The 23,472-nt window shown below is 37.7% G+C and overlaps 2 protein-coding genes across 2 annotated transcripts in view; both read left to right on the top strand.

The window, feature by feature from the left end:
* Positions 1 to 23,472, top strand: part of NMD3 (NMD3 ribosome export adaptor) — a 191,253-nt gene that overhangs the window by 160,330 nt on the left and 7,451 nt on the right. The window contains exons 19-24 of the mRNA XM_032484984.1: positions 7,145 to 7,198; positions 7,670 to 11,781; positions 13,038 to 13,112; positions 14,151 to 14,231; positions 16,178 to 16,263; positions 16,678 to 16,840. The gene's annotated coding sequence lies outside the window, so the exon portion shown is untranslated. The remainder of the gene's footprint in view (positions 1 to 7,144; positions 7,199 to 7,669; positions 11,782 to 13,037; positions 13,113 to 14,150; positions 14,232 to 16,177; positions 16,264 to 16,677; positions 16,841 to 23,472) is intronic.
* The window catches only part of OTOL1 (otolin 1), a 39,205-nt gene continuing 32,446 nt past the window's right edge, over positions 16,714 to 23,472 (top strand). Inside the window, exon 1 of the mRNA XM_032485014.1 lies at positions 16,714 to 16,840. The gene's annotated coding sequence lies outside the window, so the exon portion shown is untranslated. The remainder of the gene's footprint in view (positions 16,841 to 23,472) is intronic.

Genomic DNA, 23,472 nt, shown 5'->3' with positions numbered 1-23,472 from the left:
CCATGAAAGACACATGATGTGGAGTGGGTGGTTTGTAGGCCCAAAGTAACCCATTTTATTAACTAAATGTTGCTAATTGAACAGATTCAAAAAAGAGATTTAGATAGAAAGAAAAATGCTCCTTTGAAAACCCATGGTGGGAGGAATCACTGATGCTGGCCCGGATGGCAGTGGAAATGGATATATTTTTAATATGCCTTTTTAACAATACATGTTGTGGATGAAGATAATAGAATACATAGAAACAATACAAGTTCTTGAGACTGTGATCTTCAGTTAGTGTGAAGGAGCTATGAAGATGGTGGAGGAAATTCCTTCAGGCACAGTTAGACAGAAAGGCTCATTTTGCGTGTAAGTAATTCCTCCCCATAGAATCATCTGTCCTTCAGCAAAAACTCAAGAACAGACTTCTTTCATAATTTGAGGCAACAAGGAGTGGATAAAATTTTGAGGAAGTTAATCAATTCATAATATGTTGTCAATAAAGAAATGAGATGTAGGAAAGTTTGTTCCATTGTGTAAATTTTTTTTCTTGTAGTTGATGTGGAAATTTTAAAAAAATGAAGTATAGTTGACGTACAATATTATATAAATAACAGGTGTACAATATAATGATACACAACTTTTGAAGGTTAATTCCGTTTATAGTTATTATAAAATATTGGCTATATTTTCAATGTTGTATGCTCTATCCTTGTAGGTTAGTTTATGCCTAATAGCTTGTACCTGTTAATCCATGCCCCTATGTTGCCCCTCTCCCTTCTGTCTCCCCATTGGTAACCACTAATTTGTTCTCTATATCTGTGATTCTTCTGCTTTTTTGTTATATTCTTTACTAGTGTGTTGTATTTTTTAGAATCCACATGAGTGATATCATACAGTATTTGTCTTTCTCTGTCTGATTTATTTCACTTAGCATAATGTCCTCCAAGTCCATCTATGTTGCTACAAATGGCAAGATTTTATTCTTTTTTATGGCCGAGTAATATTCCATTGTATATACATACCACAATACATACCACATCTTCTTTATCTGTTCATCTGTTGATAGACACTTAGATTGCTTCCATATCTTGGCAATTATAAATAATGCTGCTATAAACATTGGGGTGAATGTATCTTTTCAAATTAGTGGTTTTTTCCCCCCAATATATACCCAGGAGTGGAATTAAGTCATATGGTACTTCCATTTTTAGTTTTTTGAGAAACTTCCATACTGTTTTGCTCAGTGGAAATTACATTCCCACCAATAGTATGTGAGGGTTCCCTTTTCTCTCATTGTGAAATAATTTTTATGTGCTAACTCAGTGCTTAGCACATAGTATTTACTGAACAAATAATTGAATTATGTTCATAGCATACAAGAAAGTAAGTTTCCTAAAACCAACACTCAACAGCCACGTGATCCCAGGGCTACCCAACTGACCCCAATTCCGCTGTATCCACTATGGCATGCCACCTCCCCTGATTAAGCAAGGGTGTACATTGGATGTATGAGTGGCCCTCTGTATCTGTTGGTTCTGCATCCTCAGGTTCTACATCCATTGATTCAACCAACAGCAGATTGAAAATATTGGGAAAAAATTTTCAGAAAGTTCCAAAAAGCAAAACTTGAATTTTCTGTGAGCCAGCAACTATTTACATAGCATTTATGTTGTATTAGGTATTATAAGTAGTCTAGAGATGACTTAAAGTATATGGGAGGATGTGTAAAGTATACAGGAGAGTATATGCAAATTTAGCACTATTTTATATAATGAACTTGAGCATCTGTGGATTTTGGTGTCAGCAGGGGTCCCCCCCATAGATGCCAAGGGACAACTGTATTATGGTTTGGTGTGTGTTGCCAACAATGAAAATGTCTAGGGGTAGAGTTGCCAAATGAAATACAGGATATCCAGTTAAATTCCAATTTCAGATAAACATCAAGCATTTTTTCAGTATAAGGGTGTCTTAAATATTATCATGTGGTTCCTGCCAGCTCCGGCGCTTCATTCTTTCTTTTCTGTCTTCATTCTCATTAGTTCCTTCACTCAGCATATGCTTGATTGGGCAGTTTCTCTGTGTGCTGTTTTCCTGGTGTTGGGGGGAAGAGGTGACAAAACGGATGTTTGCTTCCTGGAGGAGAAGTGAATCAGGTAAAGAAATACCTCACAGACTTTCAGAAATGGCGAGGGCATCCCAGCAAAGCAAAGGAAATGAAGGGATGGTGGACACAGTGGAGACTGCATGGTTAAGTCTGTGTTCAGGAAAGACATCTCTGAGATGGTGATGTGTGATTAAAGGACACAATGATGTAAAAATGTGAGTCACATAGAGATCTAGGACAAAACTGCCTGATCAGAGAGGACAGCAAGTATGCCGGGAATCTAATACCATTTAGAAAGGTTTAGGTTTTACTCTGAGAAATTAAGTATAGTTCCCTGTGCTATACAATAGGCCCTTGTCGTTTCTGTATTTTATGTATAGTAATGCGTGTCTGTTAATCCCCAACCCCTGATTTACTCCTCCCCACCCTTTCCCCTTTGGTAATCATAGTTTGTTTTCTATGTCCATGAGCTTATTTTTTGGTTTGTAAATAGAATTTGTATCATTTTTTAAAAGATTCCACATATAAGTGATATCATATGATAGTTGTCTTTCTCTTTCTGACTTATTTCACTCAATATGATAATCTCTAGGTCCATCCATGTTGCTGCAAATGGCATTATTTCATTCTTTTTTATGGCTGAGTAGTATTCCAGTGTATATATATGACATATCTTTATCTAGTCATCTGTCGATGGACATTTAGGTTATTTCCATGTCTTGGCTGTTGTAAATAGTGCTGCTGTGAACATTGGGGTGCATGTGTCTTTTTGAATTACAGTTTTCTCCAGATGTATGCCCAGGAGTGGAATTGCTGGATAAGGTAACTCTATTTTTAGTTTTTTAAGGAAACTTCATACTGTTGTCCATAGTGGCTGCACCAAATTACATTCCCACCAATAGTGTAGGAGAGTTCCCTTTTTTCCATACCCTCTCCAGCATCTATTATTTATAGACTTTTTAATGATGGCCATTCTGACTGGTGTGAGGTGATATCTCATTGTAGTTTTTAAATTTTTATTTTGTTTTTTGTATGTAGATATTTATTGAAGTATCATCGGTTTACAATGTTGTGTCAATTTCTGGTGTACAGTAATGCTTCAGTCATAAATGAACATACATATATTCTTTTTTACATTCTTTTTCACTGTAAGTTACTACAAGATATTGAATATAGTTCCTTGTGCTATACAGTATGAACTTGTTTATCTATTTTGTATATATTAGTTAGTATCTGCAAATCTTGAACTCACAATTTATCCCTTCCCACCTCATTGTAGTTTTGATTCACATTTCTCTAATAATTAGCAATACTGAGCATCTTTTCATGTGCCTGTTGGCCATCCATATGTCTTCTTTGAAGAAATATCTATTTAAGTCTTCTGCCCATTTTTTAATTGGGTTGTTTGGGGGTTTTTGATATTAAGCTGTATGAGCTGTTTGTATATTTTAGAAATCAGTCCCTTGTCGGTTGTGTCATTTGTAAACATTTTCTCCCATTCCATGGATTGTCTTTTTCTTTTGTTTATGGTTTCCATCTATCATTTCTCCTATCTTTTGAAAACCCTCTCTTGACCTCATATCATTCTCTAGCTATTGCTTCCTTTCTGGGTCCCCCTTTCTATCAAAATTCCTTGAATTAACTGTTTACACTTGCTGGCTCCTGTATCATGTTTTATCTCTGTGATGCTCTCTGATCAGGCTTCTGAGCTCCTTAAGCTCTCTGCTCAGACATTAAAGCGTGTGTGGTCTCCAATGGCCACTATTTAAAATAGTATCTCTGTGGCCCCAGTGTGTTCTGTCTCCCTTCCCAGCCTTATCTTCCTCTCAGCACCTGTAACCTTCTCATGTGTATAGATAACATGAGATGTGTTGGTATATGCTCCTTGCCCCACCTCTCCACTGTGTAATCTCCTTGAGGTCAGGGATCTGTATTTTCTTCATTACTGTATTTGTAGGCCCCAGAAGAATGCTCTGCAAATACAGGTGATCAACAAATATTTATTGAATGAAAAAAATCATGCTTTATCATTTAGTACACAATCAGCCAATAAGATAAAATATTTGGAATCATGAATTAATCTAGTTGCCTTTCAAGAAGCTTTGCAGGAGTCAATTGCTTTTCCTCAATTTATACAAGCGGTTTATGAAGTTTCAATTATGAACCATACTGTAAACACAAATCTATAGTAATGCTAGTTTCAGTAAATCTATGTAATAATGAACGCTAATAAAGGGATAGATTTTGTGTGAAGTACTGATTATGGTAATGATGACGGAAATTCCATTTGTACGTTTTTTTGTGTTGAAACAAATTACATAGAACAATTTTAAATAGTTATTTTAATATAATAATGTGTTTTTTACATACTGAAGTATTTATAACTCTTTACTCCTTGCAAGTATTTTTCAGAAAAATACTTCCTAGGGAACACAAATTGAGCAGTCTCTGTGCTGCAGAAGCCAGAGAATATTAGATGAGCTAATGTTGCCCTCTAGTGGAAAATATGAGACATGCAATGGTGGAATCTGATGCTCATAAAAGACTATTATTCTAGTCCGGGGTATGTCTAGGGATTGAATACTTCCAATTTATCACTTGCTTTTATAGTGTTGAGTTAAAAATTTTAATTTAATATTTAAAATCTTAATTATATAATAGACTCGAATAAGCAATGTGCAAAAAACATACATGACCAATTAACTTTTTTAAAAAATTGTTCATATTAAGCAATCAAAAAAACATAGATTAAGAGAGGTATACCTTTTTATCATCAAGTCAGTAAAAAGTTTGAAAAGGAAAGTGAAGGTGTGAGCAAAGAGGTATTTACATTGTTGGTAGGAGCATGATTGTTACTGGGTTCTTAATCTGGAATCCCTTTTTTGAGGAGAGGTTCCCTAAAATTGTATAAAGATCTTTGTGTCTATTTGTCTTTTTTTCTGAGGAGAGGTGAAATTTCCATTAGATTCTCAAAGCCCACACTCCCAAATGTTAACACGTTTGAATTATTTCTGGGGTTGCGTTGGGGGCGGGAATTGGCAATCTGTGCCAAAAAAAAGTTCTCGGGTATGTTCATTCCATCATTGTTGTAACATTTCAAGCTGCAAACCACCTAAATGCTCTATATTGGGAAGTTTCAAATTAATCACCTTCCAGCCCTAGGAGGGGGTCACTATGGCTATTAGCAATCTAGCTATAGAATTAGTGATTCTCTCACTAGTTAATTTTATTAGTAAGGGAACTAGTGAGGCAAGCTGGGAAGGGAAGGAACAATTCCTGAACCTGATTTTTAGTTTTTTAAACGCTAGTCACCAAACAGAATTTCTCCAGTACAATGGCACCATTGAAAGCCTTGATTAAGTCCTTCTTTCGATTTGATATTGTGTTTTAGGCAGAAACCTGCCTTCTTGATCCTCAGCAGAGGTGGGGGTGGGCAGGGTGCACATAATAGTATTGTGAAAACAGTGCATTGCTTATAGAGATAATATTCCTCCTAAAGAGGAATTGTGACTCTGGAACACAGTGAGTGCAGCAGTTACAACGAATGAAACAGCTACTAATAGGGCAGGATCTTCAAGACACAAGGTAAAGAGAAAAGAAAAGGGCAGGAGCTGGACAGTCCTGCTATTTGGTGTGAGTTTACATGTGTCTTTGTTTTTGATTGTGGAGACCAACAACCCTGGCAGCCTCCAGGGATGGGAAGTGAGTGGCTGGAGGTACAGAGGGAGATTTTATTTTTATGGTGAAGTTTTGTGCATCTTGGTCTCCACCATTAAAAAAAAATTCCACCTACAGTTCACTATCAAATTACAGAAACAGAAAACCACAATAAAAAAATCTGTCCAAAGAAAATTTTGTCACAGCAAAAATGCTCCCAGGCCTCAGAGTTTGGCTCCGTTGCTTTGAGCAACATAAAAATGTTTATGTAGTTAGTTGAAACCCATCCTTAGGCTTTTGGTCAAGTGGTGCCATTTTAAAAATTCCCTGTCGCAGGGTTTCTGAAATCTCGTCTGATCAATTAAATGATTTTAAGCTGAATGATTAATAGATGAAATAATGTAATAGATGAAAGTAAATAATACATTTAAGACATTGATGGTGGGGTTTCTATTTTAAAAAATAATTTAGATAAAATCCTGTAAAGATTCACTGTTCTGTGGGAAGATAAGAGCCTTTCTCTTATACACATAAAGTTACACATTTCATGCTCCAGGGCAGATGGCTTGTAATATAAAAAGGCTGACAATCAGTTATAATTAGGTCCTTCTTGTTTCCTTTGGAGTTTGAAGTCCAGAAGGCTCATGGAAATGGTGAGAGTCTTACCGCCTATTATGGGTTGAATTGATCACCCTTTTTGCCCCAATTCATATGTTGAAGTCCTAACCATCCCCCACCTCCAACAATGTGACCTTATTTGGAAAACATGTCCTTGCAGATGTAATTAGTTAGATGAGATCATACTGCAATAGAGTGGGCTTTAACCCAATACTAGTATCCTTATAAAAATGGGGAAATTGGACACAGACATGTGCACAGGAAGAACACCATGTGAAGATAATTGCAGAGATTGGGGTGATGGTTCTGCAGTCCAAGGAATGCCAAAGATTGCTAGCAAAACACCAGAAGCTAGGGAGAGGCAAGAAGCAGATTCTTCCTCCCAGCCCTTGGAAGGAACGAACCCCACCGACACCTTGATCTTGAACTTCTAGCGTCCAGAATTGTGAGTTCTGGGGAAACAGGAAGTTCTGTTTAAGCCACGCTAGCAAACAAATATACCACCTAATCCAAATGAAACCAAGCAGCAAAATAATCCTGGAAAAGAGAAGGCAGACCAGTCTAGAGTGGCCTTTTAAAAATTTATAACTTTTTTTTTTCAATAGTAAAAGAAGACTGTGCAAACAGCAAAAATGAGAGAATCCAGTTCCCAAAGCATCAAGAGCTTAACAGGTGTAACTGACTGGGCAGCTGGGGCTGTAACTGGTGCTGGGGTCTTCACTTAGATTATCTTTAATCTCGCAACTATGCAAAGTTAATGTAATTCTTTCTGCTTTGCAGAGAAGGAAACCGAGCCTCAGAGGAACAAGTGATGATCACAAGGCAGCAGAAGTGGTAAGTCATGAATTCAAGATTTGGACCCAGCATTCAGAATTGCTAGACTGTAAGTTCATGTACTATAATTTTGAAATGCTTATTCCAACCTTTGTTAAGTATGCAGGATTTACCCATTGTTTTAGATAAAATGTGGAGTGGTGAAGATGGCACTGAGGACAGGTTGAATGGTGGTCCAGTCTCTAGAACCTCAACAAAGGGGCTACAGATTGTGTGTGTGTGTGTGTGTGTGTGTGTGTGTGTGTAGAGTAGATGGTGGTAGTCTGAGCTTGTGGTAACAGGGAGAAGTGACCCTAATAAAACTGATGTTGTTGGGGGGAGGGTGTAGCTCATAGAGCGCATGCATGAGATCCTGGGTTCAATCCCCAGTATCTACATTTAAAAACAAAACAAAACAAAGCAAAACTGATGTTTTCTATGAGACTGAAGACTATGGCCAAAAATGTTTAATGTATTTTCCATCATTTTAAGGATGGGGGCGCGGAGTTCTACTGTAGGACAGCTTCAGTGGCATCTGGTGATTTTGTACCTGAAATCAACTTATTATCAATTGTCCAGACTTCCTGGGTAAGAAATATCATTTTCTCTTCCATTCACTTGTTGTACAAAATCTTTAGTTTACTTGAAATTTCTAAAATTTTTAGGACAGCCATTCAATCGAAACCCTACAGTTTCTTACAAAATTCTTACATAATGTTAAAATTTATAATTTAATTGAATCCATATATGACATTTGACTGTGAGAAAATGAAATATACATTATAATACTTAGTGAACGTCTTGAGCAGTAGAATAAATAGTTCTCCATCTGAGCGCATCTGCCCCCTTCTAGAAGATAGGAGAAAACTTGCTTTTCTTCTTCTAACATATGCTGTATTTTAAGGTAGAGTTTCATTTAAATGCAAAACATTGTTATTTAAAATACAAAATGAAATCTCATTTGCTTTCATCTTCTGTTATACTTTCTAATTTAATTTTGCAACCCATCAGCCCCTTTTCCTTATTTGTGGGTAGTTACTTCATTAAAAATTGTCATTTCTGCATTAATTACAGTCTGGCAAATTTGCTGTGTGTTAACACCCCACAACAGGGTATATTTACTTACAGTCTTTCACCTATTTTGAAAGATTTATAAAGTATTCTGGCCCCAAAGACCTGACTTCTGAGCATTATTTTCTTCTTCTTTTTTTTCCCTTTATTTCTGTTACATAACAGCATATGTGAATAAATATCAGAAGCCATTAAAAGCCTTCTCTTTGGGGAGGAAAGAGTTTCTTTAAATCACTTTTACAATAGCATTTACTGCCCTGTTTTTTTTCAGGTGTGTGGTTTCCGATTCACTAACACAAGTTCTCTGATGAGCTGTCTAGGGGCCTATAACCCTGTTCCCAACTTCGGCACTGCCCAACAAGTTATTGGCCTTGCAGTGCCGCAGAGCATTTTAAACAAACCTCCTCTGTTCATCCAGGCTTGCTTTAAAAGAGCTCTGAAACCGATCCAAGCGCAGATGGCCGGGTGTCACCAGTGTTCCCAGCCGGCTGTAACTTCCACCACTGCCACCATTTTCCACAGTGAGATTGATGGAGTGGAAAATAATAGCAATCTTCAAGGGGAGGATTCTTTCCTGCATTCTTGGTCACAGAGAACCAATCATTTAAAAACAATTTACCACCACAGACGGGGCACCATTTCAGAGAAACATGAAATAGAACAGAAGAAATCTGTTTTCTAATGATTCAACTCACTGGTTCCAACAAAGGCATGGCATTGGGCTATCAAGCGGCTTGTGTTTTACAGGCCTTCCCAAACTGCGCTGCGTCTGAAAACACGGAGAAGCCAGGAGGAGACCAGTGTCGAGATTGTTCTCTCTTTAAATGGTTGTCATTCATTGCCTAAATCCCAATTTTCTTAACTAAAGCAGATTGCTATTACTGAATTGTGTACTTCAATAAAAATAAAAACCGGGGTAAAAATGATTAAATTAACTCTATGAAATATTTCTTAATTTCTTACTTCTAAAGATAAAAGCTATGCCGAGGAGCCTTGAACATGAACACAGTTTTTTGGTAAACTAACTCAAAGAATCCTCTGTGCCAAAGAAGGTAAGTCCAGTATCTTTTTAATGGGAGGCTTCAACCTCTACAGGAGAAAAGGCACCATGGGGTTACTGAAAAAGAATCCATCATCTTTTCACATGGTCTTCCCTCTGAGTCGACAGTCATCTAAAAGCCAACAAGAAAGACCTCAGAAGAAACCAACTCTGTTGACCCCTTGATCTTGGACTTCTAGCCTCCAGATTTACGGGGAAAAAAATTTCTGTTGTTTAAAAAAAAAAATCCATCTCATTTTTGTTTTCTGTTGACAGGGATTATCACATCATTTCCCCCAAGTTTATTCCATAAAGATATTGAGTGGAGTACATTTAGGGATTAATTTTTATAGAATTTGTAGTGATTTTTCTAAGAAGATCGATAACTAAACCACATGGATTTCCCCACCTAGGCATGCTGTCTTCTTTTAAATACAAATGAATTATGTACCTATCAAGAGGCATCTGAGAAGGGTTTTATGAAGCACACCTTTTCTTTTTTCCATTTGTGGCCTCTTAGAGCCCTATAACAAGGATATTCTACCATGGTTCCCATTGCCCCAGGAAGTCCAAAGTCCACACATTTCACTGGAAGGCTCATGAGTATGCTGGAAGCAAGGCTGCACTAAGGGGTATTTAGATACGGACTGAGCAAGTCTCAGGGTACTTAATGACAGTCTTGCCAGAAGTCAAAGGGCAGTCTACCTAACAGGTCAACTCTGAAAGGGACCAGCAGGACTGCAGCTCTCACTGGTGAGACTTAAAAAGAGACCTTGAGTTAGAAGATGGATACTCTTACCTTCTGCACTGAATCTCATCATCCTCTTCTAAGATCTTGGGAGGTGACATGCACAATAATCTTCTTTGCTGAGGTAGAAGTTACTTAAGACTATGAAACCCTGACTTGGGACCTTGTAAGAGGAGACAGGGGGAGGACCCAGGAGATGAGAATTCTTCCAGTGAAAAGGAAGATTTTTAGAATGAAGGGGCTTGAAGAAGCTGTATACCAGCTGGATGGTAACATGTCCCCTCCCAGGTAGTGATCCCTTTCTGAAAAGGGTCTGAACATGCCTGCACTGCCTTAAACTAGTCCTGGGTCACTTAATAGTGGTGAAGAAGAAGGGAAGCCTGTCCTTCCAACCCTTCCCAGTCTCCAGGGAAGTGAGGGCTGCAACCTTTCAATGGGATTGTGTCAGAGTTTTGTGGGCGTGGATGAGGGAATTTCAAGAACTAGGGAGAGCCCATCCTAAAGCTGCAGCAGGCAGTGGTAGACCCTCCCATGATGCTGGAGGAGAAATCTGGAGAGGATGATGTGCGATGTCATTAACTACAAACTTTCTGGTAACCCCAGTGACATCCAGAGGGGCAGAGGGGCACTGCAAACTCTTGTATAGCTTTAGTAGGGAAGAGGGTGAGACAGTGCATGAGAGACCAGGACTATGCACAACCATAGTCTTCTGAAAATCTTTAGAAAGATCAACATTTCATCTGCTACTGATGATCAAACTGTTAGTATTTTATAAATGGAAACAAAGGATTCTTAAAGGAAATGGTGGTAATTGTTTTAGTAATTTAGATTTTTACATTAATCTTTTCTCACAAAGTAGGCTGCAGTCACCTAGGCCTTCTGTCAGTTCCTACAATTTTCCTAATGCAATTTTCTTTGCTCAGGCTGTTTTCTCTGCTACAAACACTCTTCCCCTGGCTTTTTTTCTTTTTCTTTTTCTTTTTTTCAGAACTGGCTCTTTCTCATGCATTATGATGATTTTTTAAAATTGAGGTATAGTTGACTTCCAAATTATATTAGTTTCAGGTATACAACATAGTGATTCAAGTTTGCTAATAAAACAGAAAATCATTAACATGAAAAAAAAAAAGCCACATCTGTTGATCAAATGTGTGATCAAGTGCTGACCAACCCTTAATTCTCTTCCCCTCCGTGTAGGAAGGAGGAGGAAGGGGAATGGATGGTGCCCCACAAAGTGCATGGGGAGGTGGACACATGTGCTGCTCTAGCCGCTGTGAGGGAAACCTGCTCCATAACAGAAAATTTGACTCACTCCGTCGGCCAAGCTGGAGTCAGAAGGAGAGGCCCATGTTTTGTCACTGAGATGGTCACATGGGTAAAAGGATGAGATGTAAATTTCCCTTGCATTTCCAACACAAAAGCTGGTGTGCTTCTTAGGTGGCTGAATTCTTGCCAATGAGATCCTAAATGCAGCAAAACCAGGGGACACTTCATGCCTGTCCATTCTGAAACTCATTGGAACATCTCAGGGAAAAGTCTTGATTTGAAAAAGTTAAGATTTTATATACACTTGGATTTGACCTCAAACAAGAACCTTGCATCCTGCTAGAATGCTGATTGCACCAGAGAAGGAGAGAAGCTGCATATATCCAGAGACTTGATGAAACCATGTGCCCTGGGAATGGTTAAGTTGGGAGGAGCTTGGAGCAGGGGAGGATAATTGAAGGAGCATCTGTCCTAAATGAGGTAACTCACTATGTAACTGTTGACATTTCTCCTGATATTTCACAGCTGATCATGGAGCTACCGCCACTAGTTTCTCCAACAAACTGAATGATGTTTTTTAGCACAGGCAGCTCCTGTTTTCCGTCTGTTATGTGCATGCTGATGCCATCAAAGAAAAAGTCCAGCTTCTCTTTTGGAAACTGGAAAGGTTGTCAGCAGCTTCAGAATGGTGCAGTGTATCTTAGCCAAGCAAAACTTTGCCTGAAAGAAAAATCGTGCTACCCTGTGTACAGATGGGGTCCCTGGATACTTGGCATTGTGCTTGGCTTTCCTGCCTGGTGGCATGTTAGAGTAATTCACGTTTTTGATATAAGCGCGTGTTGACATCAAAACCCTGTCAAAAGTCCTGAAAGAAGTCATGCTTACTGCTATGTGAAGTGTTAAATTCATAACCAGAAACTTTCAAGAAGTTTTGTCAAGAAATGGGCCAGATACGAAGTTCCTCTCTATTACACAGTTTACTGGTTTCCTAAGAGCAAATCTTGAAACAAGTGGTTGGATGTCAGATGGAGATTTCCATTTTCTGAGAGAAAAAGAAAATGAATCTACTCAGTTTGGGCATGGGAATAGCTCATTCATGGCCTGACTTATCTGACAAATATTTTTGGTCACATACTTGAGTAAATCTTTTGATTCAAGCTTCTGCAGTGAAATTATGGGTGTCATTGAAAAATTACAAGCCCTTTGATCAGGCTGCTACTGGAGGTGGCCAAGTATGTGAATTTTCGGATGAGGATATACTTTTGTAGCCTGGAAATGGGGATGCTGAGAAGATAGCATTGTATATAGACCCCTGGCAATGTGGTAGCATTTGTTTGAAAATTATTTTGCTCAGATAAAATAGGACTTTGGATTTGATACTCCTTCCTTGCTGACAAAGAGCACCAATAATTCAGACTTTGCTGAAGATACTGTGATGGTTAATTTTCTGTACCAACTTGATTAGACCATGGGGTACTCAGATATTTGGTCAAATATTCTGGGTATTTCTAGGAGGGTGTTGTTGGGTGTAATTAACATTTAAATGGATAGACTGAGTAAAGCAGATTGTCCTCCCTAATGTGGGTGGGCCTCATCTTATCAGTTGGCCTGAATAGAACACAAAGGCTGACCCTCTTCTGAGTAAGACAGAATTCTTCTTGCCTAACTGTCTTGGAACTGAGATATTGGTGTTTTTCCTGACTTTGAACTCAAATTGAAACACTGTTGCTTCCTAGGTCTCAAACTGCCAGCCTTTGGACTGTGAAACTACACCATTGGATCTCCTGGGACTTGCCAGGCTCCATAATCACGTGAGTCAATTTCTTATTATCTCTATATAGAGATATCTATATCTATTTCTATATCTATATCTATTTCTATGTTTATCTGTATCTATATTCATATCCTTTTGGTCTATTCTCTGGAGAACCCTGACTATTACAGATACCATCATTGATGTAAGGGCACAAGAGATGACTTGACTTACAGTCAATTCAGAGACCTGGAGAACCCTAGTGTGTCTGGACACAAGATTATTTTAATCTGGCAAATCAAATGATAGTAGTTTTTATTTCATTTACTGCAGAGAATTATTGTAACCTTAAGAACTAGCCCCCAAATTCCTCTTTGAGAGGACTATCTTTGTTGAAAGTTATTCTCTGACAAGTGTGTAACTGGGATGGATTTTGCTCAAGTGCTAGAACTGGTGATTTGCCCCTCCATACCTCCAACTCCCACTTTGAGGCACTTGTGCAGATCCTGGGCTTTTGAAAAATGAAATGTTTATATGACCAGTTTTGGGTGTAGTGAGTCCAGATAAATGTCCCTGTGGTGGATGACCCATGAGTGGCAAGCCCCCCGCATCTGCAATGGAAAGTCAACACAGCCCCTGAGTGTAGTTCCTGAGCTGCCTGTGACCCTCAGTGGGATGGCCATGGGTGGTGGCTTGGTATGGGTACAGCTTCCATCAGGCTCCCTGCAGAGATGGTGACTCTGTTCTTTCACTTGCTGCCCCTCCCCACCCCACTTTGTGATTCAGCTCCTCCTCTGACCTCCTCTCAGTGATGCTCTGGTACCCGCTCTCCTCCCTGTCACGTCTTTCCCCAGATAAACCTCACTGAGTTCCCATGGAGATTTGAGGGTGGCATTGTTGGCTTCTCCTTCACTTTTCTTTCAAATGAATTATGATTAAATTCCACACCCTGTTTCCCACTTAACAGCCCACTGTAGATGTAAAACAGGAATCAAAAGTTGAACAAAAACCAGAAATCCCACAAAACCCTCCAAAACCCTACGTGATGCTTTTTGTTTCTTGTATGCCTGCTTTTAAAATTCTCATCCTTTTCAAGGCTATGTGGCTGCCTCCTGTAGACTGGCGAGGGTCAGGACAAAGAATGGTACAGGGACAATAGGAACAAGATCATCACTAGGTAAGGGGGAGCCCTTTCAGTGTCTGGATGTCAGTGAGCCCCTAGGCTTCAGAGAGTGAACACGATTGCTTTGTCTAATAGAAAGAAAAATTTGGAGTCGGTAAAATGGTACAATGTTACTTGACGCGACCTGTCTGTGCTCTTCACCAAAAAGTAAAAAAATTCAATCAAATCTATTATTGTCACAAAAGCTTGTGTGTAAGAAGGGGCTAAGATGGAATTAGTGCTGGGTAGGGGAAGGCTAGAGGTAAGGACATCAAAGCTTAGAGATGAGGCCAGACCGAGGCCAGTTGGTGCAGAATTAGTGGAAACCTTGAGGCGGAGCTTTGCATTTCATGAGCCATGAAATTATTGAGTACAAGGAGATTTTACCTAAAAATCAAGGGGGCAGCGAGGCCTCCAGCTGTCTTGAAGGTTATAATGATTCACATCTTTGTGATTAAGTGCTTATTAGAAACCAGAAATGGAAATGAATTGGCTATTAAAGCTGACAAGTGTGTTATGTCAAAGATCTCTGCAATTTTAACTTCTTATTCTTGCCGGATAACTTCAGAATTCTCATTTCTAAGCAATCATCAAGCCAATTTTCATTTCATGTGAACAATTGGATTGATTTCACATTTTCAGGAAGTTGCCACTAATTTCTGCAAGGGAAAAAAAAAAAAAGAAAGAAAGAAAGAAAATGTACCAGTCAGGGCCGATAAAGCAGAAAAGGGTTTTAATGAGAGAGTATGGGTCTGCTCCCAGAGTTTCCGGGAGAGCTGGCTGACCAGCCTTGTGAAGTCAGCAGGAACAGTGGTGGACCAGGTAGCCAGAGCCGTGGCCAGCATCGCATCACAGAACCGAATTCAGGGAGGCACCTTGCCACCTCTAAAGGGTCCTGGATGCCTGTTTCACCACTGCTGCCGAAGACACAAACATAGCACCCAGCTGCTGCTGGCTGGGCCACTGTAATGGATTTTGTGCTGTTCCTGCCTCTCTGGCCAAATTGAGAATGCCAGGCTGGTGTATTGAACTGGCCCAGTCTTGCTGGTAGTCCATGCCCTAAATGTCAGGGAGCCAGGGAACAAGCATCTAGGCTTTGTGACTCTTGTGGTGGCAAGTAAGCTTGAACAGTGAATGAGGCTAACAAGGGAGGTTAAATGAAAGATAGAAATGATGTCATTTACAATTTTGGGAGAATTTTTAAAATAAAAATTTTTTAATGTTGCCTATGTGAAAGCAATAAACATTCAAAGCAATAATATAAAATGTATATAAAAATGTCCATGGTGGGTGGAGGAGGGCTAAATTAGGAGTTGGGATTAACAAGTACACATTACTATATATGAAATAGATAAACAACATGGACCTACTGTACAGCACAGGGAATTGTATTCAATTTCTTATAATAAGCTATAATGGAAAAGAATCTGAAAAAAATATGTATGTATATATATGTATAACTGAATTGCTTTGCTGTACACCTGGAACTAATATTGTAAATCAACTACACTTCAGTAAAAAACAAAATTAAAAAACAAAACAAAAATTACCCATGAGTGTTTGTAGATATAATTTTGGGGGGGAGTAGATGCATAGGTTACATAAACTTTTCAAAAACTTACCATCTTCATATTCTTTCCCCAATGCCAAATTTCCTTTCTCATCTTCATCTAGAGAGTTTGACTGCATCACACTCAAAGCTCAGAATGTCCCTTGAACATGTGAAAGATGCTTAAATTCTCTCATAATAAGAAAAGTACAAATTTAGGTGACAGTAAGATACCATTTATTACCAGTTACATTGGCAAAAACCAAAAAGTTTGACATCATATTCTGTTAGTGAAGCTTTTGGGAAACTGGCTGTTTCTTACACTGCTGATGGGTATGTGAAATTGTCTGACTCTGTAGAGGAAGCTTTGGCAATATGGAGCAAAATTATATATGCATAATCTTTCTTCTAGGACTCCATCTCAAAGATGCACTGGCAAAAAATACAAACATGTGCACAGAGCTTTTCATTGCGGCATTATTTGTAATGCTCAGTGTGGTAAGTAGAATTCTAAGATAGACCCACCCCTTCTGAGCCATCCTTTCCCCCTGCGACATATGCCTTGTATGGCCCCTTCCTCTTGAGCGCAGGCGGAATCTGTGAACACGATAGGGTTTTACTCTCAGGAGTAGGCTACATTACATGACAAAGGTAAAGGACTTTTTCAGGTAAAATTCAGGCCCCTAACCAGTTCACTTTGAGTTAATCAAAGGGGGATTCTACTGAGTAGGCCTGACCTAATCAGATGAGTCCTTGAAGCAGAGATTCTCTTGATGGATCTGGAGAAGTAGGCTACCACATGTGAGGGGACCTCTGGAGGGGGTTCTGTGGTTAGGACCCGAGGAAGGCTTCTGGGTTGTGAGAGTCATCCCAGATGACAGCTAGCCAAAAACTGGGGATTTCTCTTTACAGTGATAAGGAACTGAATTCTGCCAACACTAGCGGACTTGGAAGAGGACTCTGAGTTGCACGTGAGATCACAGCCTTGGCCAAAACTTTGATTTCAGCCTGGTGGGATGCTGAAGAGAGGACCCAGACAACCTTGTGCAGATTCCTGACCCACAGAAACTGTGAGGTAATCCATTTGTGCTGTTTTAAGTTACTAAATTTGCGGTAATTTGTGATGCAGTATTAGAAAACCAATACACTGACAAACAAAATACTACCAAAATGTCCATCAATACGGGACAGATTGAATAGACTATGGTATATTCACACAAGGGAGTCCTTTGTAGTTGTAAAAAGGGAAAAAAAGATCTAGGTGGTTGATGGTGTTTTCGTGGGCAATCTTTTGTATAAGAAAAGGGGAATGTGAGTATATATACACCAGTGCTTCTATTTTCAGAAGGAAACAATGGGGTGACTAACCAAAATAAACAAGTATGGTTACTTAAAGAGGGAGTCCTGGATCAAGGAGGAGGAGATAGGACTCATGCGAGGCTTTTGTGGGTATACCTTGTTGTATTTCTTGACTTTGGTTCTTTGGTTTACATAATTAAAAACAAAATGAAAGAATAGCTAAGGAACTATTAAACATTAAAGACTACTGGAAAGAGGGGAGGGTACAGGTCACTGGTAGGGTACATGCTTAGCATGTGTGAAGTCCTGGGTTCAATCCCCAGTACCTCCACTAAAAAACAAAAAACAAAAAACCTGAATACATGTATGTATATGTATGATTGAACTATTATGCTGTACACCAGAGATTGACACAACATTGTAAACTGACTATACTTCAATTAAAAAAAAAGGCTAATGGAAATAAGCAAATCTAGCTGTGTATCAATTTGGTAGCATAATCACACACATAAATGAATTATTTAAAGTAATAGCAAAGCAGTGTTTTGACTGTTCCTTCCTAGTGGAATGTATCTAAGGACAGATTTATATATGTGCCCTAGAAAACCACTCACATAGTCCAAGTAGGGTAAACAAAAAGAGGTCCACACCCAGACATATTGTAGTAAAAAGAGTGAAAGACAAAGACAAAGAGAAAATCTCAAAAGGAGTGAAAGAAAAGACCCTTCACATACGAGGAAACTCCTGTAAGATTAATAGATGACTTCTCATCAGAAATGACATGGGCTGAAGGTAGTGGGATGACATATTCAAAGAACTGAAAGAAAAAAATTATCGACTAAGAATCTTAAATTCTGGAAAAAGGGTGAAATAAAGACATTTCCAGATAAGCAACAATGGAGACAGTTGCTAGACGATCACCTTTTCTGAAATACTAAAGAGTTCTTCAGGCTAAAAGCAAGTGACCCCAGACCTTAATTCAATTGCACACTCAAAACCCAAAAAGTAGTGGTAAAGGTAATTAGATAATTATAAAAGGTGCATATTTCTTCTCTAAACTACAAAAGTAATTGTATTAAATTATGTATATAAACAAATTATTGGTCCTAAAACACATAGGAATGCAGCATATTTGAACAGCACAGAAGAAGTGGTTGGGAGCAAAGCTATGCTGGACTAAGGAAATGACACGAGCTGGTAACTTGAATGTGTGGGAACAAAGGGAGAGAACCAAAAATCGTAAATAAGGAGATTCACGAACTCTAGATATATACTTGCTCTCCTTTATTCTCTCAACTTCTTTAAGAGACAGAACTATATAAAGTAATAATGAAAACAACATACTGTTGGGTTTGTCACACATATAGATGTAATATGTATAACAATTATAGCACAAAAAGAGGAGAGAGAGAAAAGAGCGATACCCAAGAGAGTTGAAAACATGTCCATGCACAAACTTGTACACAGATGTTGATCACAGCATTATTTCATAATATCCAAAAACTGGAATCAACTCAAATGTCCATCAGCTAATGAATGGACAAAGGAAATGTGATATAGCTGTACAATGGAATATTATTCAGCCATTAAAAGGAGTAAAGTTCTGATGTGTGCTACAATAGGGATAAGCCTTGAAATGCAAAGTGAAAGAAGGCAGACAGAAAAGACTTCATAGTGTATGATCAGTTTATATGAAATGTCCTTTATGGGCAAATCTATAGATTCAGACAGTGGGTTAGTAGTTACCTAGGGCAGAGGATGGATTGAGGTGTAGGAGACATGGGAGTTACCACTGATGGATATGGAGTTTCTTTGTAGGGGAATAAGTGTTCTAAAATTCATTGTGATGATTGCACAATTCTGTGAACAAACTAAAAACAATTGAATTGTATACATTAAATGGGTGAGTTGTATAGTATGTGAATTATATCTTAATGAAGCTGTTAAAAAAAGTCTTATGAACTCATGTCAACAGTGCAGAGTAGCCAGCTGGGGGAAAGGAGGTCCCAGTGCACCAGATAATTTGAGCATCAAAAAGACTGGCTGCATTGAGTTATAACACAGCACATATGTAAAAACTAGTGAGTTTGTAAAGACAGCAAGACAAAACAAAGAAAATATCCCACATTCACCACTGGAGGTTGCCAGAGCTCCAGTCATTTCTCTGGAAAACTGAAAAAGGGAAAGAACCTTGCTTGCTCTGCCTTATCTGTGTGAATTATATGTTTATGTAACTGAAGACTTGATGAGGGAAGATTCTTCCTTATAGAAGTTCAGCTAAAAGATGCAGAAAGAATGGTAGAGTTAGAAAATCACTGTAGATTTTCAGTAAATGGCATCATTTTTACACTAAATCACAAATTGTTTATTGTATCTTCTGCATTATTATTTAATTCCTATATTTATACCCCTGTTTTACAACAACATTGTCAGTTCCATGAAGGCAGGAAGCATGTATATTATACTCCCTTGCTTTCTAAAGGGTCTAGCATGAGCTAAGTTAATTTCTGTAAAAAAGATACGCTTCACTGATAGATAAGAATATGAAATTGTATTATTTGTTTATAGCATCAGAATGACCTTAATATCTTCTAATGAAGGTAGACTGATTTTCTAAGAATTTATTCCAAGTTAAAAGTGGCATTTTAATGGAACTCTCTTAGCAGTATTATTGTTTTTTCAGTTAGTGGAAGAAGAATGGTTAGTCAGTTAAATTATAAAAAAAACTTTTCTTGGAAATTCATGGATGAGATGTTTTGCTCATATAATTTAGGTTCTAATGTTGACTACTTAATGCACATTTTTAGCTTAATTGCTGGAAAGCAATATCACCACAAGTTGAAATAGTTTTGAAATAGAGAAAGACGTAAAATTATAGTGAACATGTCATTTGGAATAATTGGCATTCTAAACAAAGTCTGAAAGAAGTCATTAGAGGTACTTAGAGCAATAGCTGATAGTGCTTAAAAGACCCGTATAAGTTGAATTTATTTACTTTATACATTTAAAGGCTTCGCATATATAATACTAAAATTGCTGTCCTAGTTTTTAAATAAGTGAAACTCTTTTATTTTTTCTAATAACTAAATTGTTTGGAATCCTTAAAATAGCTATTGCTGTTCTCAATATAAAGCTTACTTACCAAATATGATGCCAGTCCCACATTTCAAAAACTTTAAACAGATATGAATATGTTTTAGTTACAACGTCTAAGTGAGGCAAATTCTATAGCTTCTTTTTAGCTAGTGATATTTTTAAACAACTTTCTCATTCTCAGGAAATATTACAATTAAGTAAAAATTTGTCTTTTCAATATTAATAGATATTTCTTTATTTCTACTTACATATGGAATTTCTTTTCCAAAAATGTTTTCCCTAAGAAAATATTTTCTTCTTGTGGTTCATACAATATATGAGCATAATTCAATTTACATACGTTATTGGAAAAAGTAAACTGTGATGCTTCTGCTTGAGCTTGAATCAATACTTAATTTTATGTAAATAAATATTTCAAAATTGTATTCTTTACTGCCATCTCTGTCCAGGATGGATTAACAGGCACAGGATTTATCTTAAACAAGTAAATAACCAGACAAAATATATGGAACAATGGTTTTCAGATATTGAACCTCGGACAGTACATGAAAATGATCTCTGAGAGAAGGGAACAAACAAGATGAAGCCCACAGTCACTCAAGCTACAGGCTAAAGAGAGTTTCCAGGCTTCAGTGCAGGGTCGGGGAGTCCATACAGAACCTGGCTGTCTCTCCCAGCTGAGGAGACAGAGTGCAGAGTTCATGGGAGCCAAGACACTTAAAATGGAAAGAGCAGAGTACTGGTACTGGAGAGGAGAGCTGCATAGCCAGAGAGTTCTGGACATCTGGCTCTCGAATGTTTATATAGAAAGGATCAGACGGAATCGTCCGTGGAGCTCACGTGGTGTCAGGAGCAGTTTGGGTTTCTACCAGCCAGAGTGGAAAGGCCTATTTATTCCTAGGACATTGAGAAGAGAGTCAAATGGCCCTGGATGAAGAAGAGAAAACTATGACATGCAGGTCCAGTCTGGCCTTTTTTGTAACAGCTGACAAGCTAGCAATTGTTTTTACATTTTTAAAGGGTTGTTGAAAGCAAATAAAGAAGAGTACGCAACAGATACATGGCCTGCAAATCTAAGTAGTAACTATCTGGTCCTTTATCAAAAAAGTTTGCTGAGACCTACCCTAGACTAAATGCTGTTTTAAACCTGCTTAGTAAAGGTTAAAAACAAAAGTATCTATTTCCTAGTAAATGAACCACATCCTAAAACAGAGCCTAAAAATATTTAATGGGAAAAAATTAGTATCCATTTCTAAGAAAATTTCTGCATCAGTATTCAAAAATATTTAAAGGATTACAAAAAACCCAGTATCCAACAATGTAAAAATCACAATGTCTGGCATCTAATAAAAAATTACCAGGTATACAAGGAGGCAGTAAAATATGACTCATAATGAAGACAAAAGTAAATTAATAGAAACAAAAAGATGGCATTGATGATAGAGTTGGAAAGGACAATAAATTGGCTATTATAAATATACTCCATGTGTTGAGGAAAGTAGAGAAAAGCATGAGCATGATGAAGAGAGAAATGAAAGGTATGAAATAACACCTAAACTGAATTTCTAGAGATGAAACTGTGTTGTACACCAGATCTCTAGGATTTATTCAACTTGCATAACTGCAACTTTGTATTGTTTCACAAATACCCCTTGTTTCCCCCTCCTTCCAAGCCCTAGCAACAGCCAATCTATTCTCTGCTTCTATGAGTTTGACTGTTTCAGCTTCCTCATATAGTTAACAATATTATATACTTAAAACTTTGCTGAGAGGATAGATCTTATGTGAAGTGTTCTTATTAGACACACACACAAAATTAAGAGGATGGGAAGAAACTTTTGTGGGTGCTGGATATGTTTTGTAAATTATTTATAGATGGATATGTTTATAACATAGATTGTGGTGATAGTTTCCTGGATATATACTTATCACCAGATTCATCAAGTTGTATACATTAAATATGTACAGGTTTTTCCCAAACACCATTCTTTTTAATTTTTCACTGAATTTTCCAATTACTGTTTTTCCCTCCAACTTTATTGAGGTATAATGGATAAATTATAAGATATTTAAAGTGAAATATGTATAGATTTTTGTATGTCAACCATTCCTCAATAAATGGATAAAAAGAAGACAGTGTCATATTGGCATAAGGATAGATACATAGATCAGTAGAACAGAAATAAATCCACCCATGCATGTACAACTGGATTTTTCCCCTTATCCTTTTACCCTGCTTTTTCATTCTTCATTTCCTTGTCTGACATTTCAGATAGTTATTTGATAATTATCTGTCGCTCCCAAATGAATTTTTTATGTGGTAAAAAATCATATAACATGAAATCTCTCTTCCTCACACATCTTTAAATGTACAGCACAGTATTGTTAAGTGTAGGCACAATGTTGTAGTATCTCTCTAGAACTTTTCCATCTTACATGACCTGCATTCTGTACCCATTGGACAGCAACTCCCCATTTCTCCCGCCCTTCAGCCCTGGAAACCATTATTCTATTTTCTGTTTCTGATTTTGTCTACTTTAGATACCTCAAAGAAGTGGAATCATACAGCATTTGTCCTTTTGTGATTGACTCATCTCATTTAGCATGATGTCCTCAAGGACAGGATTTCTTTCTTTTTAATGGTTGAATAATATGTCATTGTATGTATGTACCACATTTTCTTTATTCATTCATTGATGCATATTTAGGTTGCTTCCACCTCTTGGCTATTGTGAATAGTGCTTTCATGAACATGCGTGTGCCTGTGTCTCTTTGAGATCCTGATTTCAATTCTTTTGGATAAATACCCAGAAGAAGAATTGCTGGATCATGTGGTAATTCTATTTTTTAATTTTCTTTTTGGAATCTGCATACTATTTTCCCTAGTGGTTTCTCCATTTTACATTCTCATCCATAGTGCACAAGGGTTCCAATTTCTCCACATCCTCTGCATCACTTGTTATTTTCTGACTTTTTTTGGATAGTGGCCATTATAACGGATATGAGTTGATATTTCATCACGGTTTTGATTTGCATTTATCTGATGATTAGTGAAGTTGAGCATCTTTTTATATGTTTGTTGACCATCTCTATGTCTTCTTTGGAGAAACATTTATTCAAGTCTTTTGCTCATTTCTTAATTGGGCTATTTATTTATTTATTTTTGCTATTGAGTTTTAAGACATACATTTTGGATATTAACCCCTTATCAGATATATAGTTTGCAGATATTTTCTCCCATTCCATAAGTTGCCTTTTCACTCTGCTGGAGGGAGGAATTACAAAAGGGCACAAGGAAACTTTGGGGAGTGA

This window comes from Camelus ferus, chromosome 1 (assembly GCF_009834535.1).
Source record: "Camelus ferus isolate YT-003-E chromosome 1, BCGSAC_Cfer_1.0, whole genome shotgun sequence".
In the NCBI taxonomy this organism is placed as follows: domain Eukaryota; kingdom Metazoa; phylum Chordata; class Mammalia; order Artiodactyla; family Camelidae; genus Camelus; species Camelus ferus.
Note: the sequence above shows the minus strand (reverse complement) of the source record. Positions and strands in the feature narration are given on the sequence as shown.